The sequence below is a fragment of the Moschus berezovskii genome, chromosome 8, assembly GCF_049115385.1.
Source record: "Moschus berezovskii isolate FMDL1 chromosome 8, NW_MosBer_1.0, whole genome shotgun sequence".
NCBI classification, from domain to species: Eukaryota; Metazoa; Chordata; class Mammalia; order Artiodactyla; family Moschidae; genus Moschus; species Moschus berezovskii.
The window spans coordinates 73,690,379-73,718,279 of record NC_142467.1 but is presented as its reverse complement, the minus strand read 5'-3'; the positions used below and the strand labels follow the sequence as shown (position 1 = coordinate 73,718,279).

The 27,901-nt window shown below is 45.1% G+C and overlaps 2 long non-coding RNA genes and 1 other non-coding gene across 4 annotated transcripts; 2 read left to right on the top strand and 1 right to left on the bottom strand.

Moving 5' to 3' along the window:
- Positions 1 to 280: 280 nt before the first annotated feature.
- On the top strand, positions 281 to 27,901 carry LOC129558377 (uncharacterized). 2 transcript variants are annotated; one of them, XR_016038055.1, is made up of 5 exons: positions 281 to 582; positions 707 to 868; positions 18,650 to 18,796; positions 25,304 to 25,399; positions 26,942 to 27,901. It is a non-coding gene; the product is annotated as an uncharacterized LOC129558377 (long non-coding RNA). The 2 variants fall into 2 exon arrangements; XR_008686415.2 differs by having other exon boundaries at positions 284 to 582; positions 25,304 to 27,901.
- Positions 496 to 3,357, bottom strand: LOC129558378 (uncharacterized). The gene is made up of 3 exons (XR_008686416.2): positions 3,252 to 3,357; positions 725 to 808; positions 496 to 623 (listed from the first exon to the last, which is right to left on the bottom strand). It is a non-coding gene; the product is annotated as an uncharacterized LOC129558378 (long non-coding RNA).
- LOC129559624 (U6 spliceosomal RNA) lies at positions 14,835 to 14,941 on the top strand. The gene has a single exon (XR_008686578.2). It is a non-coding gene; the product is annotated as a U6 spliceosomal RNA (small nuclear RNA).

Below are 27,901 nucleotides of genomic sequence, written 5' to 3'. Positions count from 1 at the left end.
TCTAGGGGCGGGTGGCCCACCCGAGGCCCCGGGCTCGGCCGCCGCACGTGGGCGCCGCGGAGGCGGGGCCGGCGGACGCCCTCGCCCATTTGCTCTCCGCCCATTTGTAGCTCGCTGACGTCACCTTGTGGGCGGAGCAGGAGGGCCTCGGAGGCACTATTGGCTGCGCGCGGCTCCGCCCTCTCCCGCCGCTGGTCAACACGTTCGGGCGGGAAAAGGAGCAGGTTTCAAATTTGAAAACCCCGGCGATGGGGGCGGGGCTAAGCGGGGAATGGGGCCGCAGTGCGCAAGCGCGCCGGGGGAGGGGGCGGGGATCTGGCTCCGGCGCTAGGGGGTTAGTATCCTTGCAGGCTTGCCGTCTGCTCCCGTAGCTCCTTGCTGAGCTTCAGCTTCCTACTGTGGCGAATGGGAATAGTCTCCCGGCTTCTCCTCATCTGCAGGGAAGCTGTTGCTACGAAAACGTCAGAAGGGTACCGATTTATGAGAACCAGCTGTCTACAGTCCTGGGTTCTGGAGCCATCAGAGTTGAGTTCTCTCACCGCTACTTCTCAGCTGTGTGGCTGGGGAAATGCCCTCTTTCCTGTAAGTTCGGGAAGCCCTGCGAAACCGTTGTCGTTGAAGACCTGGGCATTGAAGGATCAGAGCCGTGCGCAGTTTGCAGGAGCTGCTGATTTTGTAAACTGACACAGGCTTCTTCCTCCCACAGAACCCATGGTTGCCTTACCCAGAGTCAATGAGCCCTTCTTTAACGTGACTGTCTAGCCTCTCGAAGGAGATGATCCAGTGACTTCTAAGGGCGGCACCGCCCCTGCGGAGACAATGACAGTCTAAGGGTGGGGCCCGGAAAATGAAAGCAGCTGTTACAGAGGTGAGCATTACTGTTAGGCTGGGGCTGAATCTGTGGCCCGGAAATGGAGAGGAGGGAGAAGGAGGAACTAGATTCTTTATAGACAGCCCTGGGTAAACACACGGCACACGGCAGTCAGTCCTCTCAGTTCTTTGGACAAAACCTTTGAGTTTCTCTAGGAGTCACTTCAAGAGGAATCACTAACATGCTCAGCTAAGAACTGCTGCCTGGGACTATCCACCCTTTCACCCACCCGTTCACTCATGAAATATTTGCTGAGAACTTGCAGGACCCTAGGCAATGTGCTGGGGGCTGGAGAATACAAGGTTGGGCAGAACCAGACAGGGTCCGTCCCTCTGCCAAGCTCTTGCATGAGGGGGAGGGAGACTGACATAGTAATCACACAGTAAAGATACACTGTGACAGGTCCACACAGGAAAAGACACAATGTAAGGGAGGGATTGGGGGCAGGAGGAGAAGGGGAGGACAGGATGAGATGGCTGGATGGCATCACCGACTCGATGGACATGAGTTTGAGTGAACTCCGGGAGATGGTGATGGACAGGGAGGCCTGGCGTGCTGTGATTCATGGGGTCGCAAAGAGTCGGAAACGACTGCGGGACTGAACCGAACTAAACGGAAGGGCACTTCCTAAGGAGCATTTGACCTAATCAGAGAGGTCAAAGAAGGTTTTTCTGGGGCAGGGATGAGTAGGTGTTATCTATGTATAGGAGGAATGTATGAGAATTCCAGACACACTAATAGAAGGTGCAAAGGCCCTGGGGCTGAAAGGATGTATGCAGATGGAAAGAAGGTCAACGTGGTCAGCGTAGAGAGATCAAAGATAATGGTGCAGGTTGACACTGGAGAGGCTCGCAGGGCCAGAAGAGACTGAAGGGTTCCCAAAACCCCACCCCCAATTAATTCTGTCCACAGAAAAGAGTCACAAGACTTGTGAATTAATTTCCCATTTTATTTCACTAAAGTCAGCACCCACACAGTGTAGGCACAAACCAACTAGTAAGATATCTGGGACCCAGGTGGCCCAGTCTTGGGCCAGGAGAGCTGAGAAGGATAAGAGTTCCCAGCAGCGGGAGGGAGCTCTTAAAGAGTTGTACTGTGTGCTTAGTAGTGTCCAACTCTGGGACCCCATGGACTGTAGCCCACCAGGCTCTTCTGTCCATGGGGATTCTCCAAGCAAGAAGACTAGAGTGGGTTGCCATGCCCTCCTCCAGGGGATGTTCCCACTCAGGGATTGAACCCAGGTCTCCCACATTGCAGGCAGATTCTTTACCATCTGAGCCACTAGGGAAGCCCAAGAATATTGGCGTGGGTAGCCTATCCCGTCTCCAGAGGATATTCCTGACTCAGGAATCGAACCAGGGTCTCCTGGATTACAGGCAGATTCTTTTCCAGCTGAGCTACCAGGGAAGCTCAGAGTTAGAACTGCTCCAACTGGAGGTTGTGGAAGTGAGGCAGAGGCTGCAAAGCGGACTTGAGTAACCATGTCAAGAAATTTGGACTTCATCCTAGAAGGGTAGGATTCGAGCTAGGCAACAACACGGCCCTCAGGACTCCCAGGGTCACTAACTAGAGGAACAGGAAACAATCCTTCCCAGGGAGCAGGGCAAGTGAGGAGGATGGGGTTTGCCCCAAACCTTTGGATGGCCTTCTGGGCCCCTCTGAGGCAATGCTAGTGCTAGTACCATCTGGGCACGGGGCTGGGCAGAGGCTGCCAGTGCTCCCGCCCTCTTAGCAGTGGCTGGTCTTAGAGCCGCTTCCCCAGACCCTTCAGCCTGCACACTGAAGCCCTATGGCCTCCCCACCCCTCAGGCCTTACTGCCCACACTTCAGTGCCGGTTCTGTCCGAAACCGGTGTCCTCTGGGCTCCAAGGGGCAGAGCCTGCATCTGTGCCCTGAGTGAGTGGGAGGGGACAGGGGACCCCCACCCTGCTGCCTTGCCCCAGTCTGGACATCTGGAAGAGGGCAGCTTTCAGGGCCTCAGCCCCGGGCTGACCATCCTCTCTCACGCTACAGACAGGATGCCTGAGGAGACAGCTCCTGCTGTTCCCCCAGGACCCTCTCACCTCCTTCCCTGCAGGTGAGAGTAACAGTTGGGGGGGGGGTTGGGACAGTACTGGAGCTGAGGCCTGGCTCAGACTCTGGACCCTGCCCAGCCTCTTCCCTATGCTCCCTGTCCCAGCCTCTCCCAGTTCACTCACCCTCACCTTTTCCCAGAGAGTAGCATTCCATGGCCGTGGAGAGTAGCTAACCAGGCCGTGTCCCTGCTGAAAGTCCCTCCAAGACTCTCTCAGTCCTGAGGACAAAGTTCAAGCTTCCTTCTGCCCTGTCAGGCCACATGCCCTTCCCTTGCCCCACTTCCCTGACTGCTGGTTTGGCTTACATGTCACTTCCTCCAGGAAGTCCTCAGGCCTCCATTCTTCTGAAAACAGCAGAGCATCCTTCTGAAAACAGCAGTGGCTCTGTGTCCCTCAGGGTCAGCCTTCTCTGTCTGCCTATGAGCACAGCAATAGAGGAAGCCTGTGCTAAGAAAGGGGTTTGGCCGAGCTGTCATGGGGGAAGGGGACAGCAGACCTTGGTGGGCCTGGGTCTCTATGTACACAGGAGGCCAGTGGCATAGCAGTCAACAGGCCCCCAACGTGGAGGCCCTCCCGGAATGCCACTCCAGGTGTGTTGTCAGGAGCTGCACAACACAGGGACTGACAGTCAGGAGACTAACGGCTCCCTCTGCAAGTGCAGGGGCGGGCCATGAAGCCAGGCCTGGCTAGACTGCGCCTCAGAAGTGGCTGGCAGTCCTGGTTATCCTGGGTGGGGCTGTGGGGAACAGGCCTCCATAAGACCTGTAGTGTGTCCACATTTTTACTCCTGATACAGGTAGATTCCCCACCACCACCCTTGATAAGTTTTGCTGGGAGTGTATCCATTTTGTTAATTTTTTAAAACAATCGACTTTGGATTCCTTTTGCTCCTTTGTTATCTAGTTTCTTACCATGGAAGTGTATGTAATTTATTCCTTTCTTCTTTCCTGCACCTTGCTTTCACTCCATCCCACAGACGTTAAGGTGTTGTTTTTGTTTTGTTTTTAGTTCACATAGAGATATTTTTAGAATTTTTCTTTGACCTGAGGCCTGTGGGTAACCTGAAGTGTTTTCCATAAAGTCCAATACTTGGGAATTTTCTAGATGTCTTTTTATTATTGGCTTGTAATTTAATTCTATGGTGGTCAGAAAATATACTCTTATGATTTTGATCATTTGATTAATGAAATTTATCAAAGCCTGTATGCCCCAGTATATGATCCAGCTTGATGAATGTTTCATATGCGTGAAAAATAACACGCATCCTCCAGTTGCTGCCTGTAGTGTTCTAAAAGCATCAGATTAAGTTGGTTGACTGTGTTGTATAAAAAAAAAAAAATTATATCCCTACTGATCTTTTTTGTCTACTAGTTGTATCAATTAGTAGAAGGTTAGTGTTAAAATTTCCAAATTTAACTGTGAAATTGTCTATCACATTTTACTTTATATATTGTGAAACTCTAGGTGCATATACATTCACGATTGTTTTATCTTCTTGTTGACTTCATTGTTTTTGCATTCTGAAATATCCCTCTTTATGTCTGACAATCTTTTCTTTAACGCTGCTTTGATATTAATATAGTCACAACAGTTCCTTTTGATTAGTGCTCTCATTGCGTGTTTTTTCCCATCTTTTTTACTTTTTACCTAACAGTGTCTTAGTATTTAACATGTTTATCCTACAAATAGCATATGACTGGGGAGTTTTCCCCTGTGGGCGGATAATCTCTGTCTTTGAATTGTGTTTAATACAATTGTTTTGACATAGTTGATGTTATGGTCTATCATTTTGATTTTTATTTTACATTTGTCCCATCTGTCCTCTTTCCCTCCTTTTCTGACTTATTTTGGATTATTTGAGTCTTTGTCAGCCTTGCATTATATATTATATATTAATATCTACAATTGGCTTATCATTTCCTCTTTCAAGTGGTCTTTTAAGTATTCACTTTAAGAACTGTAATAACAAATGTCTTTAAATTAGCACAGTCTACCCTGAATTAACAATTTAAAATATAAGGTAAGAAATATACACCATGATGCTTCATTTACTCTCTGCCATCCTTTTTACTACTGTTATTATATATTTCGTTTCTATATGTATTAAAATTCCTAGAATACATTGCTACAATCTTGCTTTAAACAGTCAATTGACTTTTTAAAACTGAAGAACAAATAATATTTTGTGTTTCACCACTTTTACCATTCCCAGCATTCTCCATTCTGTCCTGTAGAGCTGGGTTTGTTGGTACCATCTTCCTTCAGCCACAGGAGCTGCCTTTGGCCTTTCTTGAAGCGTGGGTCTTTCAACAACACAGTCTACCAGCTCTTCTTCATTGAAAATGTATTTATTTCATCTTCATTCCAGTAGCATATTTACACTACATATAAGATTCTAGGTTGACTGCCTTTCAGCACTTTAATTATGTTACTGGTTTGCCTTCTGATTAGTATTTCTTTTCCACGTCAGCTGGAATTCTTATCACTTCCCACTGTATGTAATGTATTTATTTCCTCTATTCTAATTTTTTTTTCTATTTTCAATTATTGACCCTGGTAGCTCAGATGATAAAGAATCCACCTGCAATGTCAGAGACCTGGGTTGGGAAGATCCTCTGGAGAAGGGAATGGCTACTCATTCCAGTACTCTTGCCTGGAGAGTCTCTTGGACAGAGGAACCTGGTGGGCTGCAGCCCACGGGGTCACGAAGAGCTCATCACGGCTGAGCGACTCTCACTCTCACTGGCTGCAAAACCCGTGGATGGGGTTTTCTTTGCGTTTGCCTTGCGTGGTGTGTTTTGAGCATCTGGAATGTTTTTTAGTCTTTAGTTCTTCAAATATTTTCCTCCACCTCTCTTCTGTCTCTCCTCTCTTTATCTGATCTCAATTTCATGGATGTTTCCCAGTTTCAAAATATATCAAGAGGAATTGACGCTGTTTTCTTAAATTTTTTAAAATTGAAGCCTAACTCTTTACAATACAGCACTGTTAATGTTTGTGTGTGTTTTAATCTCTTTGCTTCACTGTGGATAAGTTCTATTTACTTGGCTTCAGGTTTGCCTACTCTTTCTTCTAAACATCTAATTTGGTGTTTAGCCCATCCATTGTAGTTTTTACTTCAGCTATTGTATTTTTCAGATCTGGAATTTCCACTTAGTCCTTTTTTTAAAGTTTTCTACCCGTATCCCAGAATATCTCATTACCCATGTGTTATGGGCTTCCATAACACAGTATTATAACTCAGTGGCTTACAACAATAGAAATTTGTTCTCTCACAGTCCTGGAGAAGTCCAAACTCCAGGTGTCAGCAGGGCTGGTTCCCTCCTGAGGGTCCCAGGCTGACCTCATTTTATAACTATAATATGTAAGGATCCTATTTCCAAATTGGGTCACATTCGAAGTTCTGGGTGAACATGAATTTTTGAGGGACACTATTCAACTTATTATTACCCCTTCTCTATCCCAATTATTCTTTTGCTATTAATTTTTATTTATAATAGTAGTTGCATGTCCTTGCCTGCTAATTCCAATAACTTAAGGTTTTATTTTTGGGAGGGGGGCTTCCATTGACTATATTTTCTCTTTATTATAAAGCATATTTTCTTGTTTCTTCTCATGCCTTATAATTTTTTACTGATTCTAGAATATAGAAGTGAGAGAAAATATAATGGAGTATAACCATATCAAAGTATATATTGGGTTTTTTTCAATTTATTTGTTTTTTGGCAGTGCTGGATCTTCACTGCTGCTCGCGGCCTTTCTTGAGTCGTGGTGAGTGCGAGCCACTCTCACCATTGCGGTGTGCAGGCTTCTCCCTGCGGCGGCTTCTCTTGCTGTGGAGCACAGGCTTCAGTAGTTGCAGCTCCCGGGCTCTGGAGCACAGACTCAGTGATTGGGCCACAGGGGTTTTAGTCGTGCCGTGGCATGTGGAATCCTCCCTGAGCAGGGATTGAACCCATGTCCCCTGCACTGGCAGATGGATTTCCATCCACTGTACCACCAGGGAAGTCCTATATTACTTTGTTTTGTTTATTTTCTTAAGAGTGCAAGTCCTTACCTGTTTGGCAGTTAGAGGGAGAGGCTCATCATTCAGATTCCTACTAAGTTTTGTGAGAAGATTAACAAACTGTACAGGTTAGCGATGAGAAGGATCACACTCACATGGGACCACCATCACTTCAGACCCTAACTGCAAACTCAGGGGCTTCACCAAAGTACTGTTGGGAATGGCAGTTTTCAAGGGCTCACAGAAGCTGCTCAAAGCTATTATACTCCCTATATACACTGTATTATACAGTTTCTTACAGAGAAGGGATACAGATTAAGACAGACAAAGTGAAGAAGGCCGTGAGTACAGAAGTGAAAACTGGGCTGTCTGCTCCTTCTCTCTGTGCAGCCGGACGTTTACCCACAGTGCGCCGTGCACTAGGGAGGCTGTTCTGAGCTACTAGGGCAAGACACTAACTGGTTGATCTCAGTCTGCAGATCAACCGACACCTTGTGACCCTAAATCACCTGTGCGGTTTTTCTGGTGAGAGTAGTCCCCACCCTGAGGTGTGGTCAGCACGCACTCTAAATCATGTCTTTTTCTCTGGCTAGCCCAACGCTCGTTGGAAGAAAAGCTATGACCAATCTATAGAGCATATTAAAATCAGAGACATTACTTTGCCAACAAAGGTCCGTCTAGTCAAAGCTATGGTTTTTCCAGCAGTCATGTACGGAGTGAGAGTTGGATACAGAGAAAGCTGAGCGCCGAAGAACTGATGCTTTTGAACTGTGGTGTTGGAGAAGACTCTTGAGAGTCCCTTGGACTGCAAGGAGATCCAACCAGTCAACCCTAAAGGAAATCAGTCCTGAATATTCACCGGAAGGACTGATGCTGAAGCTGAAACTCGAATACTTTGGCCACCTGATGTGAAGAACTGACTCATTTGAAAAGACCCTGATGCTGGGAAAGATTAAAGGCGGGAGGAGAAGGGGACGACAGAGGATGAGATGGTTGGATGGCATCACCAACTCTATGGACATGAGTTTGAGCAAGCTCTGGGAGTTGGTGATGGACAGGGAGGCCTGGCATGCTGCAATTCATGGGGGTAGCAAAGAGTCAGACATGACTGAGCAATTGAACTGAACTGAGCCCAACACTCCCAGAAAATAAAGCATAATTTAGGGAAAACAAAGGTATCTCCCAGAACCTGAGGGCAAAATCCAGACTTCTTTTGGGACAGTTACATTCTTTAAGACACAGAACAACCTTTGCCTTTGGCCAAGGCTCTGACAGCAAAATGATCATATTGCCTAACAGCTGGGGGACCAGTGTTGAGGTTATTGCTGTTGTTCAGTCACTAAGTCATGTCCAGTGATTTGTGGCCCCATGGACTGCAGCACGCCAGGCTTCCCTGTCCTCCACTACCTCCCAGAGTCTGCTCAAATTTGAGTTCACTGAGTTGGTGATGCTATCTAACCACCTCATCCTCCGATGCCCTTTTCTCCTTTTGCCCTCAGTCTTTCTCAGCATCAGGGTCTTTTCCATTAAGTCTGTTCTTTGCATCAGGTGGCCAAAGTATTGAGCCTCACTTTCAGCATCAGTCCTTCCAACGAATATTCAGGGTTGATTTCCCTGATGATTGACTGGTTTGGTCTCCTTGCTGTCCAAGGGACTCTTAAGAGTTTTCTCCAGCACCACAATTCAAAAACATCAGTTCTTCAGTGCTCAGCCTTCTTTATAGTCCAACTCTCACATCCATACATGACTACTGGAAAAACCATAGCTGTGACTAGAGGGACCTTTGTTGGCAAAGTGATGTCTTTGCTTCTTAATATGCCATCTAGGTTTATCATAGCTTTCCTTCCAAGGAAGCAAGCACGGTTTAATTTCACAGCTGCAGTCACCACCTGCAGTAATTTTGGAGCCCAAGAAAATAAAATGTCACTGCTTCCGTTTTCCCCCCTTCTATTTTCCATGAAGCAATGGGATCTGATGCCATGATCTTAGTTTTCTGAATGTTGAGTTTCAAAAAAGTTTAACCCTCTTCTTTTACCCTCATCAAGAGGCTCTTTAGTTCCTCTTCATTTTCTGCCATTAGAGTGGTATTCATCTGTATATCTGAGGTTGTTGATATTCCCAGCAATCTTGATTTCAGCTTGTGATTCATCTAACCTGGCATTTTGCATGATGTACTCTGCATAGCAGGGTGACAATATACAGCCTTGTTGTACTCCTTTCCCAATTTTCAATCAGTCAATTGTTCCATATCTGGTTCTAACTGTTGCTTCTTGACCTGAATACAGGGTCGAGTGTCCCTGTCAGAGTAGGGATAAACAAACAACTCATCTGTCCTAAAAGCATTTTCATATTTTTGTACTAATTAAATTGTTCATTGTCCCCTTTGTATCTTATGATAAAGTTGTACAGAACTATTTACCTTAGAAATTAGCTAATAATTAGGTAAATCCAGTTCTTCCTGACACCAGTCATTTTTCACCTATTTGACTTCTTCAAGGGGCTTTAACTGAATTTCCCCAATACATGTGACTATGAATATAAGTATTATAGCAAGGCCAGTGTTGCACACTATTGCAGTGTGGCAGCAGACATGTCCTGAAAAACCTCTGGCACATGACCAGAGTCCCACTCAGCCAGTAAGCATTAGTTCAGTGATGGAAATGTCTCCCAGAGTGATGGATGTCATTCAGGTCTGCAACTTCCATTCAATTGTTTCAGGCTGTAAAAGCAGGAGTGGTCTCAGCAACATGTCATCATCCTTTCAGGCATCTGGTATAACTGAGCTAAAAGACAATAACAGCTTACTCTGAGCCTCTCTTGAGGTACCAATGTAAACTGCATAAATCATTAAACTTTATGTTCAGCTACCATTCCTCACGGGCTTTCCTGGTGGCTCAGATGGTAAAGAACCTGCCTGCAATGCAGGAGGTCCAGGTTCAATCCCTGGGTCAGGAAGATCCCCTGGAGAAGGGAATGGTTCCCCACTCCAGTATTCTTGCCTGGAGAATTCTATGGCCAGAGGAGCCTTGTGGGTTCATGGGGTCACAAAGAATCAGACACTACTGAGAGACCAAAACACACACACACACACACACACACACATTCCTCTTCCTTCTTTCCATTCAAACCCTAATGTTCCCACTTTGGGAGAGGGTTGTTAACAGTGGCCACTGTGCTGGTCCAGACTGTCAGCAGCAATACAAATCTAGTCTAGCACCTACCCTCCCCAAGGCCACTCTCATTCCTGTGGGTAGGGTTAAAAGGGCACGGAACTGGTGGGCTATCCCAACCACTAAGCAATACAGCGGTATTCACCCTCAGCCCCAATTTTGCCAAGTTGGGTGAAGGCACAACCCACCCCATCAGACCCTTAAGAATCTGACATAAAAATTTAAAGGCATAGTTACAATTCTTAGGGGTCATCCCTGCGTTCAGCACCTGCAGTTGCAGCCCTGGTCCTGGACCACTGCATCAGGTAGGACAAAAGAGGTAGAAGTGATGTGAGGAAAAAAGAAAAATAATTATACCACCATCTTTCCTACCTCCTCTTTCCCAAATACCATCCCCCAAAAGCAGGGGAATCTAAGCAGGGGAGACTATCCCTTGCACACCCACTTGTGTGTAAGTGCACACTCATAATGGTGTGTAAACCAGCCGTTTATGCCTTTATTTCCCCATGTTTTCGACCTCCAGAATAGTTCCACATTGCTAATGATTAGTGAAACGGAAGTCAAAACTACAATGAGGTATCATCTCACACCAGTCAGAATGGCCATCCCCAAAAGTCTATAAACAATAAATGTTGGAGAAAAGGGAACCTTCTTACACTATTGGTGGGAATGTAAATTGGTGCAGCCACTATGGAAAACAGTATGGTATTTCCTTAAAAAACTAGAGTTGCCATATGATCCAGAAAGCCCATTTCCATGCATATACCCACAGCACTATTTACAATAGCCAAGATATGGAAGCAACCTAAGTGCCCATTGACAGATGAATGGATAAAGAAGATATGTGATGGGATATTACTCAGTCATAAAAAGAATGAAATAACATCATTTACAGCAACATGGATAGACTTGGAGATTATCATACTAAGTGAAGTAAGTCAGAGAAAGACAAATAGCATATGGTATCACTTATATGTGGAATCTTAAAAAATGATATTAATGGGACTTCCCTGGTGGCACAGTGAATGGGAATCTGCCTGCCAATGCAGGGACACAGATTCATCCCTGGTCTGGGAGGATTCCACCTGCCACTGAGCAACTAAGCCCATGCGCCACAACTACTGAACCTGTGCGCTCTAGGGCCCTTGAGCCACAGCTGCTGAGCCTGTGTGCTGCGACAGCTGAAGCCCACTTGCCTAGAGCCTGAGCTCCACAAGAGGGGCTGCCACAATGAGCCTGCGCTCCACAGCGGAGCAGAGCCCACTCGCCGCAACCAGAGAAAGCTCGCACGCAGCAGTGAAGACCCATAATAAGTAAATAAGATTATTTTTTAAAATTATACAGATGAGCCTATTTACAAAATAGAAGCAGACTCACAGACATAGAAAATAAACTTACAGTTATCAAAGGAGAAAAGGGGGTGGTGTAGGATTAAATAAGGAGTTTGGGATTAACAGATACACACCATGTCATATTGGAGAAGAAAATGGCAACCCACTCCAGCATTCTTGCCTGGAGGATCCCATGGACAGAGGAGCCTGACAGGCTACAGTCTATGGGGTCACAAGAGTCGGACACGACTGAGCGACTAAGCATACCACGTTATATAAAATAGTCAAGCAACAAGGTCTTATGGTATAGCACAGGGAACTGTACTCAATATTTTGTAATAACTTCTAATAGAAAATAATCTTATATATATATATGATATATAATTATATAGTTATATATAATTATACATATAATTGAAAGACTTTTCTGTACACCTGAAACTAACACAACATTGTAAATCAGCTATACTTCAATTTAAAAGAAGTTTCAATTGTTCATTTCTCCATCAAACTCGCTCTGAGGATGACATCTCTCTGTCCGTCTACTTCATGGACCCAGGTGGCCACCTCAAATGAGCACCCTAGGAAACCTATTTGTTAATTCAAATCATCTTCCAAATCTGGAAGGTGTTCTGCTGGGTGTCACATGTCCTATGCACCCCATATGGTCATCCTGTTAACAGGCCAGTTTTCCATTGCCCTCTGCCTGACCATATGGCCAGGCCATTGGCCCCTGCCTGTGAGTCAGTAAAAACCCAAATATAGGGTCTTTTTACTATTGTTCAGTCCTTCCACCACTGCTAGGAAAAATGTAAATCGGCCCCCTGAGTTGATTTGCTTTGATTTTCTTCTATCAGAGTGGTAGCCTGCCAAAATAGGAAGGTGTCCACTCACTGTGGAGCTTCTGCCCACAAACCAAAAGCTCTTTGTTGGCCAGTGGAGGGCAGCTCATAGAGCACTGCCCCAGTAGCCTGTAGCCATAGGATCCAGCAGCTCTTTTTTTTTTTCAGATTTCAAACTTTTTATTTTGTATTGGGGTATAGCTGATTAACAGTGTTGTGGTAGTTTCAGGTCAATAGTAAAGGGACTCCACCATACATATACATGGATCCAGGCTTCCCTGGTGGCTTAGGAGAGAATCCACTTCAATGCAGAAGTCACTGGAGACGCAGGTTCGATCCCTGGGTAGGGAAGATTCCCTGGAGGAGGAAATGGCAACCTGTTCCAATGTTCTTGCCTGAAAAATCCCATGGACGGAGGAGTCTGGTGGGCTACAGTCCGTAAATAGACAGATGTAGACATGACTGAAGTGACTTGCAACTCAGCACACATGCAAACATGTCTCCATTCTCTCCCAAGCCCCCTCCTATCCAGGCTGGCAGAGAACATTGAGCAGAGTTCCATGTGCTATATACGAGGTCCTTGTTGGTTATCCACTTTGAATATAGCAGTGTGACACAACCTTCCCAAGCTTCCCAACTACCCCTTCCCCCAGGCAACCACGAGTTTGTTTTCTAAGCCTGTGAGTCTCTGTTTTGTAAGTTCGTCTGCACAATTTCTTTTTAGATTACACACACAAGAGACGTCTACAATATTTCTCCTTCTGTCTGACCTACTGCATTCAGTGTGGCTCTCTCTAGGTCCGTCCATTTTGCTGCAAACGGCATTATTTCCTTCTTTTTAATGGCCGAATGATATTCCATTGTATATATTTACCATGTCTTCTTTATCCATCTGTCTGTGGATGGACATTTAGGTTGCTTCCATGTCTTGGGTATTGTAAAAAAGTGTTTCAATGAACACTGGGGTGCGTGTATCCTTTCTGATCATATTTTTCTCCAGATATATGTCCAGGAGTGGGATTGTAGGGTCATACAGTAGCTCTATTTTCAGTTTTTTAAGGAACCTCCATACTCTTCACAGTGGCTGTGCACTAAGTTGCTCAGTCATGTCCAACTCTTCGTGACCCCGTGGACTGTAACCCACCAGGCTCCTCTGTCCATGGGATTCTCCAGACAAGAATACTGGAGTAGGTTGTCATGCCCTCCTCTAGGGAATCTTCCCAACCCGAGGATTAAATCCACATCTCTTGTATCTCCTGCATTAGCATTACTCTCCTGCATTAGCACCACCTGGTACACAAATGGCTGTACCAATTTACATTCCTGCCAACAGTGCAGGAAGGTTCCCTTCTCTCCCTACCCTCGCCAGCATTTGTTGTTTGTGGATCTTTTGATAATGATCCAGCAACTCTTTAGGTGGTTCCGAGTCAGCCCTAGAGGAAAAGAGTAAGTATCACCTGGCGTTCTGTGGCATGTTCCTGTATGAAACACTCCATTGTATGATGGAACACTCCTGGGCATTGCCCTCCCCATTAGAGTATTTCTCCATTATCACCCAAGGCATAATGAGTGTTTCAGGTTCAAGGTTATTTTATGTCTCTCAGTCACAGGGGAAATCTCAAAGCCCAATAGCAAGCTGTGTGTGAGTGCTTAGAGGCTCAGTCATGTCCAAGTCTCAGTAATAATTTTCTCTCAAATGTGAATGTTCTGGTCCCCAATCCCAGAAGTTGCCACTAGGTGGCACTCACAGGCTTTTGCTGTAAACTCCAGTCTACACTGCACATTGGGCTTTGGAGTTGCAAATCAACAACCTGTGTGGGCTCAGGCACTCTCACAGGTTCCCATTTAATGTTACCAATCAATATTGGAGGAAGGGTAGATTTCCATGCCTTCTGTTTTACAGTGCTGGTAGGGAAAGCCTTCCCCAGTCAGACACAGTATCCATCCTCAATAATTCAATACTATATTCAGGTAAAGAAGATGCAGCCACTTCATACAGTCTTGATGTGAGTTCAATACCTGGGTCAGGAAGATTCCCCGGAGTAGAAAATAGCAACCCACTCCAGTATTCTTGCCGGGGGAAATCCCACGGACAGAGGAGCCTGGCGGGCTATAGTACATTGGGTCACAGAGTCAGATACGACTGAGTGACTAAACAACAAAGTAGACACAACCACTTCATATAGTCTGTTCATACCTTCGACTTTCACCCAAACTTTCACCTTTATCCCGTTTATCCTCCCAATTTAGCTATAGCACTGTTAGGACTTCACATACAGATTCTGGAATCACAGTGCACGGGGCTCCCATATCAAGGAGTCCCAGAAAAGTCTCTTCTCCATCCTCTGACCATTTTACTCCCTCAAGGTCGGATGGCCTTGGCTCTCCAGCAGGGGTCAGTTCTTATCTTGATTATATTGCAGGGCCATTGCCCCAGATAATTGGAGGTCTCTAGCCATGTTTGTCTTCCAGCTTTAAGAATTCCTCCACAAAGAATAAATAAAGCAAACTTATTTAGGGTCCTTCATTATCAGAGCTTGTGTTCACTTCAGCAGCACATACACTACAATTGGAATGATACAGAGAAGATTAGCATGGCCCCTGTGCGAGAATGACATGCAAATTTGTAAAGTGTTCCAAGTTTAAATATATATATAACTTATAGAACGTGTGCATGTGTGTGTGCGTTAAGTCACTTCAGTTGTGTCCAACTCTTTGTGACCCTATGGACTGTAGCCAATCAGGCTCCTTTATCCATAGGATTCTCCAGGCAAGTACTGGAGTTGGCTGCCATGCCATGCCTCCAGGGGATCTTCCCAACCCAGGGATCGAACTCAGATTTCTTATGTCTCCTACATTGGCAGGTGGGTTCTTTACCACTAGCGCCACCTGGGAAGCCCATAATATAACATATAATATATATATATCTCTTCACTGTGGTTCCAGTATCATTTCTCCCTTCAATAGTGGCCCTGATACTAGTGCCTGTAGCTCAGACCAGCTTTAATCCAAGCTTGGCCCGGTCTCAGGATCCGCAACACTCTTTTGCTTTCACTTTAGCAATTACAGATAATAACCAAGGCAGAATTTCTTGTTACTTTTGATTTCTTTATGCATCCAGTGAACCAACTCCATGGGAATGGGTTCTATCATTTCTAAATTCTATTACTGATTTTTTAATATATATTTTAAATTTTTTACTTATTTATTTTTGGCTTCTTGAAGTGGCTTCTCTTGTTGTGGAGCACAGGCTCCAGGACTTGCAGGCTCAGTAGTTAGGGCACCTGGGCTCTAAACAGCTGGCTCAATTGTTGTGAAGCTCAGGCTTAGCTGCCCCGAGGCATGTGAATACCAGATCACCTTGTCTGCCTCCCCAGAAATCTGTATGCAGTTCAAGAACCAACAGTTAGAACTGGATATGGAACAATGGACTGGTTCCAAATTGGGAAAGGAGTATGTCAAGGCTGTATATTGTCACCCTGCTTATTCAACTTATATGCAGAGTACATCATGCAAAATGCAGGGCTGGATGAAGCACAAACTGGAATCAAGATTGCCGGGAGAAATATCAATAACCTTAGATATGCAGATGACCACCCTTATGGCAGAAAGCGAAGAGCAACTAAAGAGCCTCTTGATAAAAGTGAAAGAGGAGAGTGAAAAACTCAACATTGGCTTAAAACTCAATATTCAAAAAACTAAGTTCATGGCATCTGGTCCCATCACTTCATGGCAAATAGATGGGGAAACAATGGAAAGTGACAGACTTTCTTTTCTTGGGCTCCAAAATCACTGCAGATGGTGACGGCAGCCATGAAATTAAAAGACGCTTGTTCCTTGGAAGAAAAGCTATGACCAACCTAGACAGCATATTAGAAAGCAGAGACATTACTTTGCCAACAAAGGTCCGTCTAGTCAAAGCTATGGTTTTTCCAGTCATGTATGGATGTGAGAGTTGGACCATAAAGAAAGCTGAGCACTGAAGAATTGATGCTTTTGAACAGTGGTGTTGGAGAAGACTTTAGAGAGTCCCTTGGACTGCGAGATCAAACCAGTCCATCCTAAAGGAGATCAGTCCTGAATATTCATTGGAAGGACTGATGCTGCAACTGAAGCTCCAATATTTTGGCCACCTGATGGGAAGAACTGACTTATTGGAAAAGACTCTGATGCTGGGAAAGACTGAAGGCAGGAGAAGAAGAGAACGACAGAGGATAAGATGGTTAGATGGCATCACCAACTTGATGGACATAAGTTTGAGCAAGCTCCAGGAGTTGATGATGAACAGTGAAGCCTGGCATGCTGAAGTCCATGGGGTAGCAAAGAGTTGGACATGACTGAGCAACTGAACTGACTGACTGAGGTATATGAGATCTTCTCAGACCAGGGACTGAACCAGTGGCCCCTGCATTGGAAGGTGGATTCTTAACCACTGGGCCACCAGAGAAGTCCCTTCCTTAATCTTTAAGAATGTCCATTTTTTCCATCTCCTCCCAAAGTTTTCTAGGATACTTCTCATAAAAGAAATATTCACATATTGAGATACGGGAAAGTCATTCTGGTTTAAACATGAGCACACTTGAATTTTATGCTAACTAGCCTATTTATGATCTAGCAAACATACCTTATACATCTGCTTTAATTATTTTAAAAAAGAGCTCATCCACCAGAAGTAGACTGTTCCATGTTAAAAATAAAAAATTAGGGCTTCCCTGGTGACTCAGTGGTAAAGAATCCACCTACCAATGCAGGAGACGCAGGTTTGATACCTAATCTTGGAAAATTCCACATGCCCTGAACCAACTAGGCCCACCCACCACAGCTATTGAGTCTGTGCTTTAGAGTCCAGGAGCTGCAACTACTGAAGCCTGCACGCCCTAGAACCTGGGCTCCACAACAGAAGGGACCACTGCAGTGAGAAGCCTGAGCACCAGAACTAGAGAGTAGCCCCAGCTCGCCACAACTAGAGAGAAGCCTGTGCAGCAACGAAGACCCAGCACAGCCAAAAATAAATAAACAAAAAATTTGAATTAATACATAAAGATTAAATAAGTGTCTCTTATTATTAAAAAAAAGACTAAGTGACCAGTTCTCCAGGACAGAATGCTGGAGTGGGTAGCCTTTCCCTCCTCCAAGGGATCTTCCCAACCCAGGGATCAAACCCAGGTCTTCCACATTGCAGGCAGATTATTTACCAGCTGAGCCACAAGGGAAGCCCAAGAATACTGGAGTGGGTAGCCTATCCCTTTTCCAGGGGATCTTCCCAACTCAGGAATCGAACCAGGGTCTCCTGCATTGCAGGCAGATTCTTTACCAATTGAGCTATCAGGGAAGCCCTGTGATCAACCAAGACAGCATATTAAAAAGCAGAGACATTACTTTGCCAACAAAGTCCATCTAGTCAAAACTATGGTTTTTCCAGTAGTTATGTATGGATGTGAGAGTTGGACTATAAAGAAAGCTGAGAGCTGAAGAATTGATGCTTTTGAACTGTGGTGTTGGAGAAGACTCTTGAAAGTCCCTCGGACTGCAAGGAGATCCAACCAGTCCATCCTAAAGGAGATCGGTCCTGAATATTCATTGGAAGGACTGATGCTGAAGCTGAAACTCCAATACTTTGGCCACCTGATGTGAAGAACTAAGTCATTTGAAAAAAACCCTGATGTTGGGAAAGATTAAATGAATAAAAGATGGTTGGATATCACTACGGACTCTATGGACATGAGCAAGCTCCGAGAGTTGGTGATGGACAGGGAAGACTGGCATGCTGCAATCCGTGGGGTAGCAAATAGTCGGACACGACTGAGTGACTGAAGTGTCTCTCCCTTCCTGGGACACCAAGATGATAAGACCCTTAGATGATAAGACTACATTTCACATGCCAAGGTCATACTGATTCAATGTATATGTGCTGATCTGATTTGTTTTAAAGAAACAAGACCCTGAAGGGCTGTATCCCTGACTTTGATGTTCTTTGCTCGACCAGACATAAAACCGTGCTATAAACCATGTTTCTCTGGAGCAGTCCCTCAGAGTAATCTGAGAGGCTGTCTTCTGGGCTATAGCCCTCAGACTGGCTCAAATAAAACACTTTTCTGTTCCTGTTGTAGATTATTATTTTCATCCACACTTCTTTGACTGGATCTTTTGATTTACTAGTTTGTTGAATCCATGTTGCTACTCAACCCATCTACTGAGATCCTTATGTCAACAATGACACATTTCAGGCCCCGTGCCTCCAGTGGGTTCTTTCTAGCTGCTTGTTCAGGAGCCTCCTGGGTCTGAGGAAATCCTTACTGGCAGGTCTATGCAGTTGGCTTCACTAGTACAAGTTGTTCCATTTCCTCTTTGCAGTTCCTGCAAGTCTCAGATCCCCGGAGGACCCACAATCCTACCTGCCTGGTATTAATAAAAGAGGCCCAACTGAATCTACTGTCAACTCTGCCCTGATGGTGAACCGACTGTGGGGGAGACTACACCTCAGGGCTGAGGGCTTCTCAGGTACATTTTGGCCCCTTCATTTTGCATTTTCTCACCCCCTCCCCACGTACCCCCGCCACGTGTGTGTGTGCTAAATCACTTCAGTCATATCTGACTCTTTGCAACCCCATGGACCATAGACTGCCAGGCTCTTCTGTCCATGAGATTCTCCAGGCAAGAATACTGGAGTGAGTTGCCATGCCCTCCTGCAGGGGATTTTCCTGACCCGGGGATCTAACCCACGTCTCTTAAGTACATTGGCAGGCGGGTTTCTTTACCGCTAGCGCCACCTGGGAAGCCCACCAGAAGTCATTTTCTATGAGATGTACTGTGTGATTCACTCCTAGCTTCCTCACTGCTCTCACTCCTGTGACTCATTTCTGTCTGCAAGCCCTGAGATCACTGAAGGTCAAATGACTGAACTGAAATGCTTAACCTCATTTTCCCTGCTGCTGCTGCTGCTAAGTCACTTCAGTCGTGTCCGACTCTGTGTGACCCCACAGACGGAAGCCCACCAGGCTCCCCCGTCCCTGGGATTCTCCAGGCAAGAACACTGGAGTGGGTTGCCATTTCCTTCTCCAATGTGTGAAAGTGAAAAGTGAAAGTGAAGTCGCTCAGTCGTGTCCGACCCATAGCAACCCCACGGACTGCAGCCTACCAGGCTCCTCCATCCATGGGATTTTCTAGGCAAGAGTACTGGAGTGGCTTGCCATTGCCTTCTCCAAAGTTCATCTACATTTACTGATATAACTGATACTTTGGTGTCAACTCTCTGTACCATGTCATATTCACTCTGTATTATTTTTAGGGCTTCCCAGATGGCTCAATGGTAAAAAATCAACTTGCAACGCAGGAGACCCAAGTCTGATTCCTGGGTTGGGAAGATCGCCTGGAGAAGGAAATGGCAACCCACTCCAGTATTCTTGCCTGGAGAATCCCATGGACAGCAGAACCTGGCAGAGCACAGTCCATGGAGTTGCAGAGTCGGACACTACTGAAGTGACTAAAACAGCAGCAAATTCTCTGTATGATTAGTTTGCTTTTGTTTTTGTATTTCTTTTGGAAGTGAGGAGGTTTGTATTTTTGGTTAGTGATTATTTTTCGGTTAATTACTTCTATGAGGCCCTCAGGCCTTTGTCCTTATTTAGGTTTCTGCTATTTTACTTGCCAGCTCTGAGTGCCATCTTTGGATGCTGACCCGTTCTCTCTGCGAGAATCGGTGAGCTCACTGTGCTTTCCCCATGCTCTCCGCATCCCCCACTGTTCAGTCACTGTTAGCACACACAAGGTTTATATACATTTTGTCCACCCTTTTTCCTATCTTTGTTTTATAGTTTGACCCACAGATAACATATTCCAGGCATCAAGAGCTTTTTGCCAGTTTTTCAAATCATCTCCTTTTTGGCTAAATTTCATCCTCAAAGGACCTGTGAATGGGTATTTCCTGTTTCTAAATTTTTAAAGCTGCTTTTTTTGAGCATCTTAATACTTAAAGGATTACTTGTCTGCATATAAAGTCATTGGTTTACACTCTCAGACACTGTTTCTTTTTAAAAATACTATTAATTTAATTTATTTATTTATACTTATTTTTGGCTATGCTGGGTCTTTGTTGCTGCTCAGGCTTTTCTCTAGTTGCAGCAAGGGGGGCTACTCTTCATTGCAGTGCTAAGAATTTGGCAAGACAGAATCCCATTCCTTCGAGGTGCCATCTCCAAGAAGGTACCATAGCTGAGTCTTCAGAGAGCCATTCCACATTTCCATTGACTCAGCCACTTCTGGTTGACAGACAGAGAAGAATAAACCTGACTGCATACTGGATCTATTCCTTTAGCTGTAAACTCTGCACTCTGTTGCCTGTGCCTGGTCATGCTGGTTCTGAATATCTGTAAAAGAATATTCCTTGCAGCCTGAAATATACATACTAGTTCCTTCTCAATGCTCTGCCTCACAGGCTTTAAAAGTATAACACTTTTCCATTCAAATAGAGATAAATGTAGAACAGAAAGTAACAACTGTCTTGTTGGAAGATTATATGTGAGCAGATCTAAGCAGAGAGCTGCAAGAACAAAGGATTAAAGAATCAAGAAGTCTGCAACAACCAGTCACACCTCCTCCCCTTTTAGTACAAAGATAGCCTGAATTCTAAGTCAGGTAAAATGGCTCTTTGGAACACTAGCCCATTATCTTCTTGGTCTGCTGGCTTCCTGAAGAAAGTTGTTATTTCTTGTTATCAACACCTTGTCTCTTGATTTATTGGCCTGTCATGCTGGGACCTGGGGCTTCCCTTGTGGCTAGAGGTACAGAATGCAGGAGATGTGGGTCCAGTACCTGGGTGGGGAAGATCCCCTGGAGAAGGAAATGGTAACCCACTCCAGTATTCTTACCTGGGAAATCCCATGGACAGATGAGCCTGGCAGGCTCTAGTCCCTGGGGTTACCAAAAAGAGTTGGGACACAAATTTGCAACTAGACCATAATATGCAGAGAGGAGTAGGAGCTTGGATTCGGTAACAAGACCAGTTAATGCCATTAGCATGGAGCCAGTGCTGCATCTTTGCAGTGGAATTAATTCTTGGTCAGAAGCAACACTGTGCAGAGTACCATGGCAGTGGGTAGAGCACTGTGTGAGTCCAGATGGTGGAGCAAAAAGCAGCATCAGAAGCAAGGAAGACAAATCTAGTCTCAGATCTAGACCAGGTGAAGTGAAAGTGGTGGTAGTCGCTTCAGTCGTGTCCGACTCTTTGCGACCCCATGGACTGTAGCCTACTAGGCTCCTCTGTCCATGGAGTTCTCCAGGTGGGGTGGGCAGCCATTCCCTTCTCCAGGGGATCCTCCTGACCCAGTGATCAAACCCAGGTCTCCTGCATTGCAGGCAGACTCTTTACCGTCTGAGCCACCAGGGAAGCCCAAAGATATGCCAAGGAAGACAAATCTATACTCAGATCTAGATCAAGAGTCTGTGCCTATTTCTGTAAGAGTGAATTTCCCTCCCCTCCGTGATGGGAAAGAGAATACAATCAACCAGAAACCAGGAAAGTGGCTACTCTTCCTTCATCAGGGGCTCAGGGCTGGTCTCTGCAGCTGTCACACAGCTCACTCAGCAGCGGCATGACCCCGGTCAGATGTGGTCAGGAGAAGTCCATGGTACTGAACCATGCACAGGCTCCACTGCTGTCACCAAAGCCACTTTGCACGTGGGTCCATTGAGCCTGCTGTGGCTGGGAAAAGGCTGATGGACACCCACAGGTGTTATTCTGTCCACCTAATTATGAAGAGCCTCCTCTGCATAGATGCCCTTTGATGGGCATCCACACAGAACACAAAAAACTTCACCGTCCGCTCCCTTCCAAGAGGCCCAAACATACTCTTCTCCAGATGTCCTCATTATTAATTTTCCAATTTTGATCCTCTTAAGACGTTGACAATCCAGCCAAATAATCAGCCACTGCCCATAATCATGGTACACCCGTTCTTCCAGGCATTTCTCACTCCAGACAAAGTGCACAGCCAGATGTGCTGCCTAGAGGATTTCTCTTCACCTCTGACCCCAATTCAGGAGGGTCAGAGTCGGGAAAAATAGATTTGAAGATGTTACACAATTGGCTTGGAAGATGGAGAAAGAGGTTCTAAGTCAAATAAAGTAGGTGGCTTCTAGAAGCTGGACAAGGCAAGGAAATTTCATGCAAAGATGGTCTCGATAAAGGACAGGAATGGTATGGACCTAACAGAAGCAGAAGATATTAAGAAGAGGTAGCAAGAATACACAGAAGAACTGTACAAAAAAGATCTTCACGACCAAGATAGTCACGATAACGTGATCACTGACCTAGAGCCAGACATCTTGGAATGTGAAGTCAAGTGGGCCTTAGAAAGCATCACTACGAACAAAGCTAGTGGTGGTGATGGAATTAAGTTGAGCTATTTCAAATCTTGAAAGATGATGCTGTGAAAGTGCTGCACTCAACATGCCAGCAAATTTGGAAAACTCAGCAGTGGCCACAGGACTGGAAAAGGTCAGTCTTCATTCCAATCCCAAAGAAAGGCAATGCCAAAGAATGCTCAAACTACCGCACAATTGCACTCATCTCACACGCTAGTAAAGTCATGCTCAAAATTCTCCAAGCCAGGCTTCAGCAATATGTGAACCATGAACTCCCAGATGTTCAAGCAGGTTTTAGAAAAGGCAGAGGCACCAGAGATCAAATTGCCAACAGCCGCTGGATCATGGAGAAAGCAAGAGAGTTCCAGAAAAACATCTATTTCTGCTTCACTGACTATGCCAAAGCCTTTGACTGTGTGGATCACAATAAACTGTGGAACATTCTGAAAGAGCTGGGAATACCAGACCACCTGACCTGCCTCTTGAGAAACCTGTATGCAGGTCAAGAAGCAACAGTCAGAACTGTACATGGAACAACCGACTGGTTCTAAATAGGAAAAGGAGTGCGTCAAGGCTGTATATTGTCACCTTGCTTATTTAACTTCTATGCAGAGTACATCATGAGGAACGCTGGGCTGGAAGAAGCACAAGCTGGAATCAAGATTGCTGGGAGAAATATCAATAATCTCAGATATGCAGATGACACTACCCTTATGGCAGAAAATGAAGAGGAACTCAAAAGCCTCTTGATGAAAGTGAAAGAGGAGAGTGAAAAGGTTGGCTTGAAGCTCAACATTCAGAAAACAAAGATCATGGCATCTGGTCCCATCACTTCATGGGAAATAGATGGAAAGATAGTGGAAACAGTGTCAGACTTTATTTTTTTGGGCTCCAAAATCACTGCAGATGGTGATTGCAGCCATGAAATTAAAAGACGCTTACTCCTTGGAAGGAAAGTTATGATCAACCTTGATAATATATTAAAAAGCAGAGACATTACTTTGCCAACAAAGTCCGTCTAGTCAAGGCTATGGTTTTTCCCGTGGTCATGTATGGATGTGAGTGTTGGACTGTGAAGAAAGCTGATCGCCGAAGAATTGATGCTTTTGAACTGTGGTGTTGGAGAAGACTCTTGAGAGTCCCTTGTACCGCAAGATCCAACCAGTGCATTCTAAGCGAGATCGATCCTGGGTGTTCATTGGAAGGACTGATGCTAAAGCTGAAACTGCAATACTTTGGCCACCTCATGCGACGAGTTGACTCACTGGAAAAGACTCTGATGCTGGGAAGGATTGGGGGCGGGAGGAGAAGGGGACGACCGAGAATTAGATGGCTGGATGGCATCACCGACTCTGTGGACGAGTTTGAGTGAACTCCGGGAGTTGGTGATGGACAGGGAGGCCTGGCGTGCTGTGATTCATGGGGTCGCGGAGAGTCGGACACGACTGAGCCACTGAACTGAACTGAACTGAACTAGAGTGTCTAGAAGGAACCCAGCCCTGCTGTCCCCTCAATTTTGCCAGTGAGATTTCTGACCTATAGTAGGGCTGTCCACTGGAGCTGTCCACTTCTGCATGTCAAAAGCTTCTCATGCAGACCATCTGGAAACCAGGCTCAAGTTCTTTCTCTGTCAGTCAACTGGCCAAGAAGGCTCCCCATGAGGTCACAGGCCTGGACTGATGGCAAGAGGCCAGCACAGGAGTTGGCAGCAGAGGAGTCTGAGCCACCCCTTGGTGTGCCCTGTGTGTGCCTCTGGACATGGCCAGGCTCGGTCTCTAGTCTGCCATTGCCACTGCGGCTCTGTTGCTGCTGGGTGCACCAAAGGACAATTTAAGGACAACAATGCCAGGTTTGTTGTGCATGCTGCACAACTCAGGCTGCATCATCACCTGATGTCCCATGGTTAGGCCTTTCCAAACCAAAGCCAGAAAACATTTCTCAAAGGGAGAATGGTTCTATATGCAAAGGAGGGGGTGAATTTGCTCTAAAACCCTGCGGTCTGCACTGTAATTCTCTTGGCACTTTCCAGAAGCTCCGCACAGCATTCCTACTTGTCAGAGACACAGCGAGTGTCACTGGTTCTGCTGGATCAGGAGGCCCAAGTGCTGGGGATGCTTTTACTGCTGCACAGCCTGCCCTTGTTCTGGTCTCCTCTCAAACCCAGGTGGCTGGGACTTCCCTGGTGGTCCAGTAGCTAAGACTCCAAGCTCCTAACACAAGGGGTCCAGGTTTGATCCCTGGTCAAGGAAATAGACTCCACATGCCTCAACTGAAAGATTCTGCATTCTGCAACTAAAGAGTGCTGTAACTGAGACCTGATACAGCCAAATAAATAAATAATAATAATAATATAAGAACAGGTGGCTTTCCAGCTGGGTGAGGAATGAGACACAAACAGCCGCGTTGTCTCTCCGCTCTGAGACGACTCACCAAGAACTGTGCCTCTCTTTTTTGGTGGTAGGCTGTGGGAGGTGTGTTTGTCTTTTATCAGAGAAGAAACATATTCCAGACCATCAGACTTCCCAAATAAGGAAGCGGTGGACCTATGAAATTTTATGAGGTTTTATGAGGTCCCTACTGCTCACCATATGACTTGCGTGCATCTTACTAAGACATCTAAAGTATCTGCTGGTTCTTGTTCATCAGACCACTCAACGTCACGTCAATGCAGAGGGCCAGCCTCAGGTTTTCTGGAACGTCAAGGTGGTCGAGTGGTCCATGGATTATATTACAGCCAAGCAGGTGAGCTGACATATCCCTGAGGTAAGATCGAAGGCAAGTTGCTGGTCCCAGTAGGTGAAAAAAAACAAAACAAAACACAAACACTGTCTTTGGACAGCCTTAAAAATTGGTATAGAGAAAAAGGCATTAGCTAGATCAACAGCTACCAGCTGTCAGCAGATGTGCTGAATTGCTCCAGTGATGCCTGGGACAGCAGCTGCGATTTGAGTCACCAGCAGCCAACATCTGAGTTAAGTGGGGATGTGGCATTAAGCTCGGCAACTCCCCTTGGGAGGCAGTCTTGTTTCCAGGTTCCTATATTGGTACAGAGGAGCAGCTTCTGGAGCTTTCACTCCAAGGGGTAGGGACCAACGTCAGCATTCCTCCAGTTTCCAGGTATGTCTTTTCCAATTATACATTCAAGAATTGAAGAAATATCAATTGAGGGACTTCCCATCCAGTGGTTAAGAGACCACTGGCCAATGCAAGGGGCACAGGTTCAATCCCTGGTTCAGGAAGGTCCCACATATCGTGGAACAGCTAAGCCCATGAGCCACAACTACTGAGCCTGTGCTCGAGAGCCGGAGAACTGCAACTACTGAGCCTACATTCCGCAACTACTGAAGGCTGCATGCCCTAGAGCCTGTGCTCCGCAACAAGAGAAGCCACTGCAACAAGAGAAGCCACCACAATGAGAAGCCCATGCACCACAACTAGAGAATAGCCGCCACTCTCTGCAACACTCTCTCCCCAGGCACAGCAATGAAGACCCAGTGCAATCAAAAATAAATAATTTTTTAAAAAGAAATATCAATTGATTTTTGACAAGGGTATCAAGACAATTCAATGGTAAAAAAGTCTTTTCAACAAATGGTGCCGGGACAACTGGATACCCACATGGAAAACAATGAAGTTAGGCCTCTACATATACCATGCACAAAAATAAACTCAAAATGGATCATGGGCCTAGACAAATGAGCTAACACTATAAAAATCCTAGAGTAAAATGTAAAAGTAAACCTTTGTGACCTTGGGTTAGGCAAAGCCTCTTTAGATACGACATTAAAAATACACACACACACAAAACACAGATAAATTGAACTTCATAAAAATTAAAAACTTTGAGTACATCTACTACTTGATGTACTAAAGATCTTGGTTTCAAATACCATTCTTCAGTGAAAGGAACCAGGGATCCTTGGAGAAATGGCTGATTCTCGGACCAGGTAGGAATTAGATGAGGCTGAAACAGCTTATAGTGCCAGAAAGTAAAGAAGTGATAAACACACACGCACGCACACACTTAGTGGTGGGAAAATGTCAAAGGAACCCAGGACCAACTGAAAGCAGAGTTGGAACAATTTGAGCAACAAAATAAAGTTGTAATGGCTTATAAAAATAGATATCATTGAGTCTATACTGATATATAGTGTGGACATAACTCCAGTTTAACTAAGAAAAATCCATCAATTAAAAAGAAAGAAAAATATATCCGATAAACTCAAACTAAAGAACATCCTTAAAAAAAAAAACACCTAACCTGTACTCCTCAAAACTGTCAAGGTCATCAAGAACAAGGAAAGTCTGAGAAACTGTCACCGCCCAGAGGAGCCTAAGGATACATGATGACTAAAGGTGACGTGGTGCCCTGGATGGGGTCCTGACACAGAAGCAGAACATTAGGTAAAAACTGAAGAAATCCGAATAAAGTATCAATATTGGTTCATTAATTGCAACAACTGTGCCATATCAACATAAGATGTTAATTACATGGGAACCTGGATGTAGAGTATATGGGAATTATTTGTACTATCTTTGTAATTTTCCTGTAAAACTCTTCTAAAATTAAAATTTTATTTTTTAAACATGTAAAACTTGTGAAGGACACCCTAAATAAAGTGAAAGGAAACCCAGAAGATAAGAATTTTTCCTAGGAGAGAAAGGTCTAGAAAAGCAGGCGGGGCCAATGATACTGAGTATTTTTCATGTGCTTACTGGCCATATGCATGTCTTCTTTTGTGACGTGTATGTTCAAATCTTTTGCACTTGTAATATTAGATCAATGGTCTTATTACTGCCTTTTGTGTGGAGTTTTATTGGCTTAAAACAATATAAACTTATTATCTTATAGTCAGGTAGATCAGAAATCTCACTGGGCTAACATCAAGGGGACAGTAGGGCTGGGATCCCCCTAAAGCTATTAGAGGATCATTATTTCCATGCCTTTTCCACCTTCCAAACACACCTGTGTTCTTTGTCTTGTAACCCATTCCTCCATCTTCAAAGCCAAGAATGTAACATCCTCAAAAATCTGTTTTTCTCCAACTCTGACCTTCCTGTCTCCCTCTTCGAGGGTCACTGTGATTACATTGGGCCCAACGAGGTAACCAGGACAGTCTTCCCATCCAGAGATCCTTTATTTAATCACAACTGCCAAGCTCCTCTGCCATCTAAAGTGACATATTCACAGGTTTTAGGTATTAGGATGTGGACATCTTTGGGGAAGCCATTAATCAGCCTACA